Genomic DNA, 14,796 nt, shown 5'->3' with positions numbered 1-14,796 from the left:
CACTGCCTCTGGAGTCCCATGAGCCAAAAGGACCCGATGGCTCTTTCTTCAGCTTGACAGCATCCCTCACTGCTGGTGGATTACCGCCACGACAGGCACCAAACACCTTGCGGCCACAGCTTCAATCAGCTGGCTCAACAAGAGAGGAACGGAACATGGTCCACTCAGACTCAATGTCCAGCACCTCCCTCGTGACATGTTCAAAGTTCTTCCGGACATGTTCAAAGTTCTTCAGGAGACTCTGCTAGGCATTCCCAGCAGACCCTTACAATGCGTTTGGGCCTGCCAGGTCTGACCGGCATCCTCCCCTACCATAGGAGCCAGCTCACCACCAGGTGGTGGTTGGTAGAAAGCTCTGCCCCTCTCTTCACAGAGTGTCCAAAACATGAGGCCGCAAATCCCATGACACAACTACAAAGTCAATCATGCGGCCGAGGGTGTCCTTGTGCCAAGTGCACATATGGACACCCTTATGTTTGAACATTGTGTTTGTTATGGACAATCCGTGACGAGCACAAAAGTCCAATAACAAAGCACCACTTGGGTTCAGATCCGGGTGGCCATTTTTCCCAATCACGACTCTCCAGGTTTCACTGTCGTTGCCCACCAGCAGAACAAGGGAATCACCCGAGGGAGCACTCTCCAGTACTCCCTCAAGGGAATCCAAAAAGAGTGGGTACTCTGAGCTGCTGTTTGGTGTGTAAACACAAACAACAGTCAGGACCCGTCACCCAACCCGAAGGCTGAGGGAAGCTACTATCTCGTCTATTGGGTTAAATTCCAACGTGCAGGCTTTGAGCCGGGGGGTAACAAGAATTGCCACCCCAGCCTCTCATTAGTTGCAACGCCAGTGTCGAATCTCTTCCACTCTGGCGTTGCAAGTAATGAAAGTTCAGCTCAGTCCAGCCCCTCTTGAGTGAACAGGTTCCAGAGCCCTTGCTGTGAGTCCAACTATATCTAGCCGGGAACGTCTCCACCTCATGCTACAGCTCAGGCTCCTTCCCTCCCAGCGAGGTGATGTTCCATGTCACAAGAGCGAGCATATGTAGCCGATAATCGGACCACCAAGTGCCCTGCCTTCGGCTGCCGCCCAGCTCAAACTGCACCCTCTGTGACCCAAGCCCATGAGTGGTGAGCCCTGGAGGGGGGATCCACGTTGCCTCTTCGAGCTGAGCAAGGCTGGGCCCCATGGGGACAGGCCCGTCAATCGCCATCGTGCCCCACCTCTGGGCCTGGCTCCACAGGGGAGCCACGGTGACCTGCGTCCGGGCGAGAAAAAATCTAGGTCCTCAATTGTACTTTTAATAAAGGTCTTTGAGCTGCTCTTTGTCTGATCCCTCACCTAGGACCTGTTTGTCTTGGAGGAACCCTACCAGGGGGCATAGAAGCCCCCGGACAACATTTTCCTGGATCAGTAGGACACGCAAACCACAAAAGTGGCGGCTCAGAAAGCAGGTTATATAAATATAACTCCAAAACCAAACATGCAATATTTTCTAAACATGCCTGTAATACTGTATCAATGTGAGTTTTACTAGAATCAGTTGTTTTTGTAAGGTTTGCAAATACAAAAATTAAGTTTTACTCACAATGACAAAATCACACTCAATATGACAGTTATTTAAACATAACTCATAAACTACACATAAAATGGCTAATAATGCCTGAAATAATGAATCCTTGGGAGTTTTACTGAGTTTTACATTTTGCAATCACAAAAAGTAGTTTATTACTCAATATGACTGTAATGTTCTTAGAACCCTGAAATAATGGGAAAAAAAGCAATACAAATGTATTTAAACCTAACTCCTAAACTACACATGCAAAATGGCTAATAATGCCAAGGGAGACATGTAACGTTGTTAGTTTAAAAAAATGATCTTTTGTAAAGATATCAAAGACACAAGCTAGTTTTTTAATTCAATATAACAGCATAACAGTCATACTAAATATGAAAGATATATAAACATAACTCCAAAACCAAACATGTGTCATGTCTAAAAATGCCTGTAGTAATGTATTTATGTGAGTTTGTAAGGTTTGCAAAAACAAAAAGTAGTTTTTTTTACTCAATATGAAAGTAATATTCTTAGAATCCTGAGATAATGCGAAAAAAGCAATACAAATTTATTCAAACACAAATTTTAAACCAAACATGCAAAATGTCTAAAAATGCCTGTAATATTGAATCCTAAACCAAACATGCGAAATGTCTAAAAATGTCTGTAATATAGAATACATGTGAGTTTTACTAGATTTATATGATTTTGTAAGGTTTGCAAATACATAAATTAGGTTTTACTCACTATGACAGTATACTGTCACACTCAATATTACAGTTATTTAAACATAACTCAAACCACACATGAAAAGTGGCTAATAATGCCTGAAATAATGCATCGTTGGCAGTTTTTACTTGAAACACATGCTTTTTTAAAACTTGCAAACACAAGAAGTAGTTTTTTTTACTCAATATGACTGTAATGTTCTTAAAATCCTGAGATAATGCGACAAAAAATTAAAAATGTATTTAAACATTACTCCTAAACAACACAAGCAAAATGGCTAATAATGTCTGGAAACATGTATCTTTGTTAGTTTTCCTAGAAAAATGGTATTTGTAAAGTTTGCATTGACACAAGCTCAGACAGTATAACAGTCATACTAAATATGAAAGTTATATAAACATAACTCCAAAACCAAACATGTGTCATGTCTAAAATTACCTGTAATAATGTATGTATGTGAGTTTGTAAGTTTTGCAAAAACAAAAAGTAGTTTTTTACTCAATATGAAAGTAATGATTTTAGAATCCTGAGTTATGCGAAAAAAGCAATAAAAATGTATTTAAACATAACTCCTAAAAACACATGCAAAATGGCTAATAATGCCTGAAGACATTTATCTTTGTTAGTTTTACTAGAAAAAGTATCTTTTGTAAAGTTTGCAAAGACACAAGCTAGATTTTTTTATTCAATATGACAGTATAACAGTCATACTAAATATGAAAGTTATCTAAACATAACTCCAAAACCAAACATGTGTCATGTCTAAAAATGCCTGTAATAATGTATTTATGCAAGTTTGTAAGGTTTGCAAGAACAAAAAGTAGTTTTTTACTCAATATGAAAGTAATGATTTTAGAATCCTGAGATAATGCTAAAAAAGCAATAAAAATGTATTTCAACATAACTCCTAAAAAACACATGCAAAATGGCTAATAATGCCTGAAGACATTTATCTTTGCTAGTTTTACTAGGAAAAGTATCTTTTGTAAAGTTTTTAAAGACACAAGCTAGTTTTTTTAAATTCAATATGACAGTATAACAGTCATACTAAATATGAAAGTCATCTAAACATAACTCCAAAACCAAACATGTGTCATGTCTAAAAATGCCTGTAATAATGTATTTATGCAAGTTTGTAAGGTTTGCAAGAACAAAAAGTAGTTTTTTACTCAATATGAAAGTAATGATCTTAGAATCCTGAGATAATGCGAAAAAAGCAATAAAAATGTATTTAAACATAATTCCTAAACAACACATGCAAAATGGCTAATAATGCCTGGAGACATGTACCTTTGTTTGTTTTACTAGAAAAATTATCTTTTGTAAAGTTTGCAAAGACACAAGCTAGTTTTTTTGTATTCAATATGACAGTATAACAGTCATACTAAATATGAAAGTTATATAAACATAACTCCAAAACCAAACGTGTGTCATGTCTAAAATTACCTGTAATAATGTATGTATGTGAGTTTGTAAGTTTTGCAAAAACAAAAAGTAGTTTTTTACTCAGTATGAAAGTAATGATTTTAGAATCCTGAGATAATGCGAAAAAAGCAATAAAAATGTGTTTAAACATAACTCTTAAAAAACACATGCAAAATGGCTAATAATGCCTGGAGTCATGTATCTTTGTTAGTTTTACTAGAAAAATTATCTTTTGGAAAGTTTGCCAAGACACAAGCTAGTTTTTTAAATTCAATATGACAGTATAACAGTCATACTAAATATGAAAGTTATCTAAACACAACTACAAAACCAAACATGTGTCATGTCTAAAAATGCCTGTAATAATGTATTTATGTGAGTTTGTAAGGTTTGCTAAAACAAAAAGTGGTTTTTACTCAATATGAAAGTAATGATCTTAGAATCCTGAGATAATGCAAAAAAAGCAATAAAAATGTATTTAAACTTAATTCCTAAACAACCCATGCAAAATGGGTAATAATGCCTGGAGACGTGTATCTTTGTTAGTTTTACGAGAAAAATTATCTTTTGTAAAGTTTGCAAAGACACAAGCTAGTTGTTTTTATTCAATATGACAGTATAACAGTCATACTAAATATGAAAGTTATATAAACATAACTCTAAAACCAAACGTGTGTCATGTCTAAAATTGCCTTTAATAATGTATGTATATGAGTTTGAAAGGTTTGCAAAAACAAAAAGTAGTTTTTTACTCAATATGAAAGTAATGATTTTAGAATCCTGAGTTATGCGAAAAAAGCAATAAAAATGTATTTAAACATAACTCCTAAAAAACACATGCAAAATGGCTAATAATGCCTGAAGACATTTATCTTTGTTAGTTTTACTAGAAAAAGTATCTTTTGTAAAGTTTGCAAAGACACAAGCTAGTTTTTTGTAATTCAATATGACAGTATAACAGTCATACTAAATATGAAAGTTATCTAAACATAACTCCAAAACCAAACATGTGTCATGTCTAAAAATGCCTGTAATAATGTATTTATGCAAGTTTGTAAGGTTTGCAAGAAAAAAAAGTAGTTTTTTACTCAATATGAAAGTAATGATTTTAGAATCCTGAGATAATGCTAAAAAAGCAATAAAAATGTATTTCAACATAACTCCTAAAAAACACATGCAAAATGGCTAATAATGCCTGAAGACATTTATCTTTGTTAGTTTTACTAGAAAAAGTATCTTTTGTAAAGTTTTTAAAGACACAAGCTAGTTTTTTTCAATTCAATATGACAGTATAACAGTCATACTAAATATGTAAGTTATCTAAACATAACTCCAAAACCAAACATGTGTCATGTCTAAAAATGCCTGTAATAATGTATTTATGCAAGTTTGTAAGGTTTGCAAGAACAAAAAGTGTTTTTTTACTCAATATGAAAGTAATGATCTTAGAATCCTGAGATAATGCAAAAAAAGCAATAAAAATGTATTTAAACATAATTCCTAAACAACACATGCAAAATGGCTAATAATGCCTGGAGACATGTACCTTTGTTTGTTTTACTAGAAAAATTATCTTTTGTAAAGTTTGCAAAGACACAAGCTAGTTTTTTTTATTCAATATGACAGTATAACAGTCATACTAAATATGAAAGTTATATAAACATAACTCCAAAACCAAACGTGTGTCATGTCTAAAATTGCCTATAATAATGTATGTATGTGAGTTTGTAAGTTTTGCAAAAACAAAAAGTAGTTTTTTACTCAGTATGAAAGTAATGATTTTAGAATCCTGAGATAATGCGAAAAAAGCAATAAAAATGTATTTAAACATAACTCTTAAAAAACACATGCAAAATGGCTAATAATGCCTGGAGTCATGTATCTTTGTTAGTTTTACTAGAAAAAGTATCTTTTGTAAAGTTTGCAAAGACACAAGCTAGTTTTTTTTAATTCAATATGACAGTATAACAGTCATACTAAATATGAAAGTTATCTAAACATAACTCCAAAACCAAAAATGTGTCATGTCTAAAAATACCTGTAATAATGTATTTATGTGAGTTTGTAAGGTTTGCAAAAACAAAAAGTAGTTTTTTACTCAATATGAAAGTAATGATCTTAGAATCCTGAGATAATGCGAAAAAAGCAATTTAAATGTATTCAAAAACAACTTTTAAACCAAACATGTAAAATGTCTAAAAATGCCTGTAATATTGAACTATGTAAGTTTTACTAGAATCAATTGTTTTTGTATGGTTTGCTAATACAAAAATTAGGTTTTACACATTATGACATTATAACTTTAACACTCAATATGAAAGTTATGTAATTATAACTCCTAAATACACATGAAACATGTCTAATAGCGTGAAAAAATTATCTTTGTGAGTGTTGCTAGAAACACTTTCTTTTGTAAGGTTTGCAAAGACACAGGTTAGTTTTTTTAACTCAATATGACAGTATAACGCCCCACTCAATATGATAGTTATTTAAACATAACTCCTAAACCACACCTGAAAAATGGCTAAAAATGCCTGAAATAATGCATCTTTGGGAGTTTTACTGGAAACATATGCTTTTTTAAAACTTTACTCAATATGACAGTAATGTTCTAAAAATCCTGAGATAATGCGAAAAAAGCAATACAAATGTATTCCAACATAATTCCTAAACCAAACATGCAAAATGTCTGAAAATGCCTGTAATATTGAATTCATGTGAATTTTATTTGAATCAGTTGTAGGGTTTGCAAATACAAAAATTGGGTTTTATGACGAACACAGGTTAGTTTTTTCTACTCAATATAACAGTTTAGCTGTCATACTATAAATGAAAGTTATATAAACATAACTCCAAAACCAAACATGCATTATGTCCAAAACTGCCTGTAATATTGTATATATGTGAGTTTTACTAGAATCAGGGTTGCAAATACAAAAATTGGGTTTTATGACAGTATACTGTCACACTCAATATGACAGTTATTTAAACATAACTCAAACAACACATGCAAAATGTTATTACGACATTAGTTTTACTAGAAAAATTGTCTTTTGTAAGGTTTGCAAAGACACAAGTTAGTTTTTTTTTATTCAATATGACAGTATAACTGTCATAATAAATATGAAAGTTATATAAACATAACTCTAAAGCCAAACATGCATTATGTCTAAAAATGCCTGTAATATTGTATCTGTGTGAGTTTAACTAGATTTAGTTGTTTTTGTAAGGTTTGCAAATACAAAATATGGGTTTTACTCACTATGACAGTATACTGTCACACTCAATCTGACAGTTATTTAAACATAACTCCTAAACCACACATGCAAAATGGCTAATAATGCCTGGAGATATGTATCTTTGTGAGTTTTACTAGAAACAATATATTGTGTAAGGTTTAGTTAGTTTTTGTACTCAATTTGACAGTATAACTGTCATTCTAAATCCATCCATTTTCTTCCGCTTATCCGAGGTCGGGTTGCCTGAGCAGAAAATCCCAGACTTCCCTCTCCCCAGCCACTTCGTCCAGCTCTTCTCGGGGTATTCCGAGGCGTTCCCAGGCCAGCCGGGAGACATAGTCTTTCCAATGTGTCCTAGGTCTTCCCCGTGGCCTCCTGCCGGTCGGACTTGCCCTAAACACCTCCCTAGAGGCGTTCGGGTGGCATCCTAAGCAGATGCCCGAACCACCTCATTGGCTCCTCTCAATGCGGAGGAGCAGCTGCTTTACTCTGAGTTCCTCCCGGATGACAGAGCTTCTCACCCTATCTCAAAGGGAGAGACCCACCACCCGGCAGAGGAAACGCATTTCGGCCGCTTGTACCCGTGACCTTGTCCTTTCGGTCATAACCCAAAGCTGGGAACGTAGATCGACGGTAAATTGAGAGCTTTTCCTTCTGGCTCAGCTCCTTCTTCACCACAACGGATCGATATAGCGTCCTCAATACTGAAAACGCCGCACCAATCCGCCTGTGGATCTCTATCTTCACTCGTGAACAAGACTCCTAGGTACTTGAACTCCTCCACTTGGGGCAAGATCTCCTCCCCAACCTGTAGATGGCACTCGACCCTTTCCTGCGCGAGAACCATGGACTTGGACTTGGAAGTGCTGATTCTCATCCCAGTCGCTTCACACTCAAGGACCTTGCCGAGAGTATAGACCTGGTCTACCGTTCCACGACCATGACGAAAACCACACTGTTCGTCCTGGATCCGAGTTTCCTCCTCTCCAGTACACATGAATAGACCTTACTGGGAAGGCTGAGAAGTGTGTTTCACGATAGTCGGAACACACCCTCGGTTCCCCTTCTTAAAGAGAGAAACCACCACCCCGGTCTGCCAATCCAGAGGTACCGCCCCCAATGTCCACGTGATGTTGCAGAGTCTTGTCAACCAAGACAGCCCCACAGTATCCAGAGCCTTAAGGAACTCCGGACGGAACTCATCAACACCTGGGGCCTTGCCACCGAGGAGCTTTTTAACTACCTAGGCAACCTAAGCCCCAGAAATTGGAGAGCCCACCACAGATTCCCGAGGCACTGCTTGGCCTTTCGGTATAACCGCTGCCTCTGGAGTCCCATGAGCCAAAAGGACCCGATAGGCTCTTTCTTCAGCTTGACGGCATCCCTCACTGCAGGTAGGATTACCGCAACGACAGGCACCAAACACCTTGCGGCCACAGCTCTAATCAGCCGGCTCGACAAGAGAGGCACAGAACATGGTCCACTCAGACTCAATGTCCAGCACCTCCCTCGTGACATGTTCATAGTTCTTCCGGAGGTGGTAATTGAAACTCTCTGACAGGAGACTCTGCTAGCCGTTCCCAGCAGACCCTCACAATGCGTTTGGGCCTGCGAGGTCTAACGCATCCTCCACCACCATCGGAGCCAGCTCACCACCAGGTGATGATTGGCAGAAAGCTCTGCCCCTCTCTTCACCCGAGTGTCCAAAACATGAGGCCACAAATCCCATGACACAACTACAAAGTCAATCATGGAACTGCGGCCGAGGGTGTCCTGGTGCCAAGTACACATATAGACACCCTTATGTTTGAACATTGTGTTTGTTATGGACAATCCGTGACGAGCACAAAAGTCCAATAACAAAGCACCACTTAGGTTCATTTTTCCCAATCACGACTCTCCAGGTTTCACTGTCCTTGCCAACATGAGCATTGAAGTCCCCCAAAAGAACAGGGGAATCACCCGAGGGAGCACTCTCCAGTTATCCCTCAAGGGAATCCAAAAAGCATGGGTACTCTGAGCTGCTGTTTGGTGCGTAAACACAAACAACAGTCAGGACCCGTCACCCAACCCGAAGGCGGAGGGAAGCTACCATCTCATCTACTGGGTTAAAGTCCAACGTGCAGGCTTTGAGCAACAACAATTGCCACCCCAGCCTCTCATTGCTTGCAACGCCAGAGTGGAAGAGAGTCCAGCCCCTCTTGAGAGAACAGGTGCCAGAGCCCTTGCTGTGCGTCGAAGTGAGTCCAACTATATCTAGCCGGAACTTCTTCACCTCGCGCACCAGCTCAGGCTCCTTCCCTCCCAGCGAGGTGACGTTCCACATCCCAAGAGCGAGCTTATGTAGCCGATAATCGGACCGCCAAGTGTCCTGCCTTCGGCTGCCGCCCAGTTCACACTGCATCCGACCTCTATGACCTCAATGGGCCCATGAGTGGTGAGCCCATTGGAGGGTTGACCCACGTTGCCTCTTCGAGCTGAGCCCGGCAGGGCCCCATGGAGACAGGCGCCCACCAGTCGCTCGCCATCGTGCCCCACCTCTGCGCCTGGCTCCACAGGGGAGCCACGGTGACCCGTGCCTGGGCGAGAAAAAAATCTAGGTCCTCGATTTGTACTTTTCATAAAGGTGTTTGAGCTGCTTTTTGTCTGATCCCTCACCTAGGACCTGTTTGTCTTGAGGGACCCTACCAGGGGGCATAGAATCCTCGGACAACATAGCTCCTAGGATCAGTGGGACACGCAAACCACAAAGGTGGCGGCTCAGAAAGGGGGTTGTATAAACATAAATCCAAAACTAAACATGCAATATGTCTAAACATGCCTGTAATATTGTATTAATGTGAGTTTTACTAGAATCAGTTGTTTTTGTAAGGTTTGCAAATACAAAAATTGGGTTTTATGACGGACACAAGTTAGTTTTTTTTACTCATTTTAACAGTATAACTGTCATACTAAATATGAAAGTTATATAAACATAACTCCAAAACCAAACATGCATTATGTCTAAAAATGCCTGTAATATTGTATTTGTAGTTTATCTAGATTTAGTTGTTTTTGTAAGGTTTGCAAATACAAAATATGGGTTTTACTCACTATGACAGTATACTGTCACACTCAATCTGACAGTTATTTAAACATAACTCCTAAACCACACATGCAAAATGGCTAATAATGCCTGGAGATATGTATCTTTGTGAATTTTACTGGGAACAACATATTGTGTAAGGTTTAGTTAGTTTTTGTACTCAATATGACAGTATAACTGTCATACTAAATCCATCCATTTTCTTCCGCTTATGGTCGGGTTATGGTCGGGTTGCGGGGGCCGCAGCCTAAGCAGAGAAGCCCAAACTTCCCTTTCTCCAGCCACTTCGTCCAGCTTTTCTCGGGGGATCCCGAGGCGTTCCCAGGCCAGCCGGGAGACATAGTGTTCCCAATGTGTCCTGGGTCTTCCCCGTGGCCTCCTGCCGGTCGGACTTGCCCTACACATCCCTAGGGAGGCGTTCGGGTGGCATCCTGAGCAGATGCCCGAACCACCTCATCTGGCTCCTCTCAATGTGGAGGAGCAGTGGCTTTACTGTGAGTTCTTCCAGGATGGCAGAGCTTCACCTTCAACAGGGGTGTCAAACTCAAATACAGAGTGGGCCAAAGTTTGAAACTGAACAAAGCAGCGGGCCAAGGTTGAACAAATTAACCTTTTAATAGGGACCCAAACAAGTTTTGCATTGAATATTGAACAAGCAAGGATTATATAACTTTATAGTGACATGCAAAATCAAGTTTCAAATAATAATAATACTAATTAAAATATATCAATTGCATATCAAATACAATTTAAATAAAAATTTAATGCCTCTTTTCTATTTGCAGCCTTCTGAGGTAAATATCAACATTAACTTTTTCCACAGGCTAATAAATTTATAAATTAAATAACAATGAATAAAACAACCATTCAGGACTTTATACTGCTCAGTTTGCAACACACTGATCTAATTTGATGTGCCCAAGCCAGATACCTGGCATCTTTTTTTGGATGCTAGTTCTTTAATGTTGGGGCTCAGGCTTTGAGCCGAGGCAACTTTCATTATCAAACGAAGGCGTTCAACAGCCATATCTCGTACACCCAATTCTAACATCGTTCAGACCCAGTCACAAGATATGTGCAGCTTCAGCACACATACACAAATGCATGCAAAGCATACTTCATCAACAGCGATACAGGTTACACTGAGGGTGCCAGTATAAAAAAACTTTAACACTGTTAGAAATATACGCCACACTGTGAACCCACACCAAACAAGAATAAAAAACACTTTTCGGGAGAACATCCGCACCGTAACACAACATAAACACAAAAGAACAAATACCCAGAATCCTTTGCAGCACTAACTCTTTCGGGATGCTACAGAATACACCCCCGCTACCACCAAACTACCCCCACCCACACACACACACACACCTTGCAGCGTCCCGGAAGATTTAGTGCTACAAAGGGTTCTGGGTATTTGTTCTGTTGTGTTTATGTTGTGTTACGGTGCGGATGTTCTCCCGAAATGTGTTTGTCATTCTTGTTTGGTGTGGATTCACAGTGTGGCGTATATTCCTAAAAGTGTTAAAGTTTTTTATTTGGCTACCGTCACTGCAACCTGTATCGCTGTTGATGAAGTATGCGTTGCATTCAATTGTGTGTGGGTGCAGAAGCTGCACTAACATGAAACTGGGCCAGCACTCGTTTGACTAGCTGAAAAAAAAAAATTGGGAGGAGTGCTGGGGTCACTCCCGGGAGGGTTGGCAAGTATTAGAACTAGCGGCGTTACTGCGGCACTGCCGCAATGTATAATCAACGGTCCAGCTTTAGTGTTAATTTGATATTGCCGCAAGGGCCCACGGGCCAGAGTTTGACACCCATGACCTTCACTGTAAAAAATTACTGTAAAAATAAAAAATAAAATTACAGTTATATACTCCATCCATCCATCCATTTTCTACCGCTTATTCCCTTCGGGTTGGCGGGGGGCGCTGCAGCCTATCTCAGCTACAATCGGGCAGGAGGCGGGGTACACCCTGGACAAGTTGCCACCTCATCGCAGGGCCAACACAGATAGACAGACAACATTCACACTCACATTCACCACTAGGGCCAATTTAGTGTTGCCAATCAACCTATCCTGTTCTTCTTAAATGCAGTTAAGTACTGTAAATTTTTTTGCAATTTTCAAAAAATATCGACCAGCAGTAAGTTACTGTAAAACCTACAGTATAATTCAGTATTTTTCAGACTTGTTTCTTGGGTCCGCCCACAATTCGTCCAACCGAGCTTCATTTCACCTGGCCGCCCCTGCTAAATCCATCCTACTGCATCGTGTGTTTTTGATAGCAAGGTAATAGTCACTTGTACCTTGATGTGTCATTTTCTGTTTGAATTACTTTTTATATATATTTATAAAGTCCGAAATGACATAGCGTCACAGTCAGCATCACAGACACTATCGTTGACCACGCGCATGTACCGCCGCATGCTAGCTAGCTAAGTTTTCTTCTTTTTTGTCATAGTCATCATAAAAGATGATAACTTGCAACATATGTGCTACGACTTGCAGCAATGTATTTGCGTATGTTAGACACATGCGAAATCATAGTTGTATGCCTAATGCATCGTTTAAGTGTGCTTTCCCTAAATGCACAAGAGTTTTTTCCAACTTCTCAGCCTTCAAAACTCACAGCCGTCGTCATAAATATGGCAAGAGTAGGACTGATATGTATAGCGCAGAAGGTTTACCTTGTAATATTGTCTCATGTAGCGCGAAGTGCGATGATATACGGGCCCTTCTCCTGCATTTGAAAAGTCATATTACCGAAGGTAGGACAGTTACGTGCCCCTTCAGTCAATGTGAAAAAAGATTTACAGTTAAGTCTACTTTCACATCGCACGTGTCAAGGAAGCACTACGGCTACACTGAACGAAGTTTGACTTGCTCAACAGCAAATCCAAGCAGCTCTTGTGTTATTAACACTGATGATGACTATTGTGATATGCAACTTGAGAATTCAGGATATTCCTGTTATGAAGACATGGAGGTCTACTTGCATTAAAAAAATGTTCACAGCACTGAAAAAAGGTTCAACCTTTTTTCAGTGATGTACCCCTGTGAACATTTTTTTAATTCAAGTACCCCCTAATCAGAGCAAAGCATTTTTGGTTGAAAAAAAAGAGATAAAGAAGTAAAATACAGCACTATGTCATCAGTTTCTGGTTTATTAAACTGTATAACAGTGCAAAATATTGCTCATTTGTTGTGGTCTTTCTTGGACTATTTGGAAAAAAAGAATTAAAAATAACTAAAAACTTGTTGAAAAATAAACAAGTGATTCAATTATAAATAAAAATTTTTACACATAGAAGTAATCAACTTAAAGGCCTACTGAAAGCCACTACTACCGACCACGCAGTCTGATAGTTTATGTATCAATGATGAAATCTTAACATTGCAACACATGCCAATACGGCCGGGTTAGCTTATAAAGTGACATTTTAAAATTCCCGGGAAATATCCGGCTGAAACATCGCGGTATGATGACGTATGCGCGTGACGAAGTCCGAGTAACGGAAGTTATGGTACCCCGTAGAATCCTATACAAAAAGCTCTGTTTTCATTTCATAATTCCACAGTATTCTGGACATCTTTTGCAATTTTTTTAATGAACAATGAAGGCTGCAAAGAAGACAGTTGTAGGTGGAATCAGTGTATTAGCAGCGGACTACAGCAACACAACCAGGAGGACTTTGTTGGAGCGCTAGCCGCGCTAGCCGCGCTAGCCGCGCTAGCCGCCGACTTCACCTTGACTTCCTACGTCTCCGGGCCGCCAAACGCATCGGGTGAAGTCCTTCGTCCTTCTGCCGATCGCTGGAACGCAGGTGAGCACGGGTGTTGATGAGCAAATGAGGGCTGGCTGGCGTAGGTGGAGAGCTAATGTTTTTAGCATAGCTCTGTGCAGTCCGGTTGCTAAGTTGGCTTCAATGGCGTCGTTAGCACAGCATTGTTAGCCTTCGCCAGCCTGGAAAGCATTAACCGTGTATTTACATGTCCACGGTTTAATAGTATTGTTGATTTTCTATCTATACTTCCAGTCAGGGGTTTATTTCTTTTGTTTCTATATGCAGTTAAAGCAAGATGCTATCACGTTAGCTCGTAGCTAAAGCATTTCGCAGATGTATTGTCGTGGAGATAAAAGGCACTGAATGTCCATTTCGCGTTCTCGACTCTCATTTTCAAGAGGATATAGTATCCGAGGTGGTTTAAAATACAAATCTGTGATCTACAATAGAAAAAGGAGAGTAGCTTGTACCTAAGTTACGGTCAGAGCGAAAAAAGATACATCCATCGCTGCCTCTCAAGTCATTCACTGTAACGTTCCTCATCTACGAATCTTTCATCCTCGCTCAAATTAATTAATCACTTTCTCGGTCCGAATCTCTCTCGCTCCATTGTAAACAACGGGGAATTGTGAGGAATCCTAGCTCCTGTGACGTCACGCTACTTCACTACAGGCAAGGCTTTTTTTTTATCAGCGAGCAAAAGTTGCGAACTTTATCGTCGATTTTCTCTACTAAATCCTTTCAGCAAAAATATGGCAATATCGCGAAATGATCAATTATGACACATAGAATGGATCTGCTATTCCCGTTTAAATTAAAAAAAATCATTTCAGTAGGCCTTTAAAGTGCCCTCTTTGGGGATTGTAATAAAGATCCATCTGGATTCATGAACTTCATTCTCAACATTTCTTCACAAAAAAAGAAATCTTTAACATCAATATTTATGGAACATGTCCACATGTCTCAG

This window comes from Entelurus aequoreus, linkage group LG19, assembly GCF_033978785.1.
Source record: "Entelurus aequoreus isolate RoL-2023_Sb linkage group LG19, RoL_Eaeq_v1.1, whole genome shotgun sequence".
Taxonomy (NCBI): Eukaryota; Metazoa; Chordata; class Actinopteri; order Syngnathiformes; family Syngnathidae; genus Entelurus; species Entelurus aequoreus.
This window is presented reverse-complemented; position numbering follows the sequence as displayed.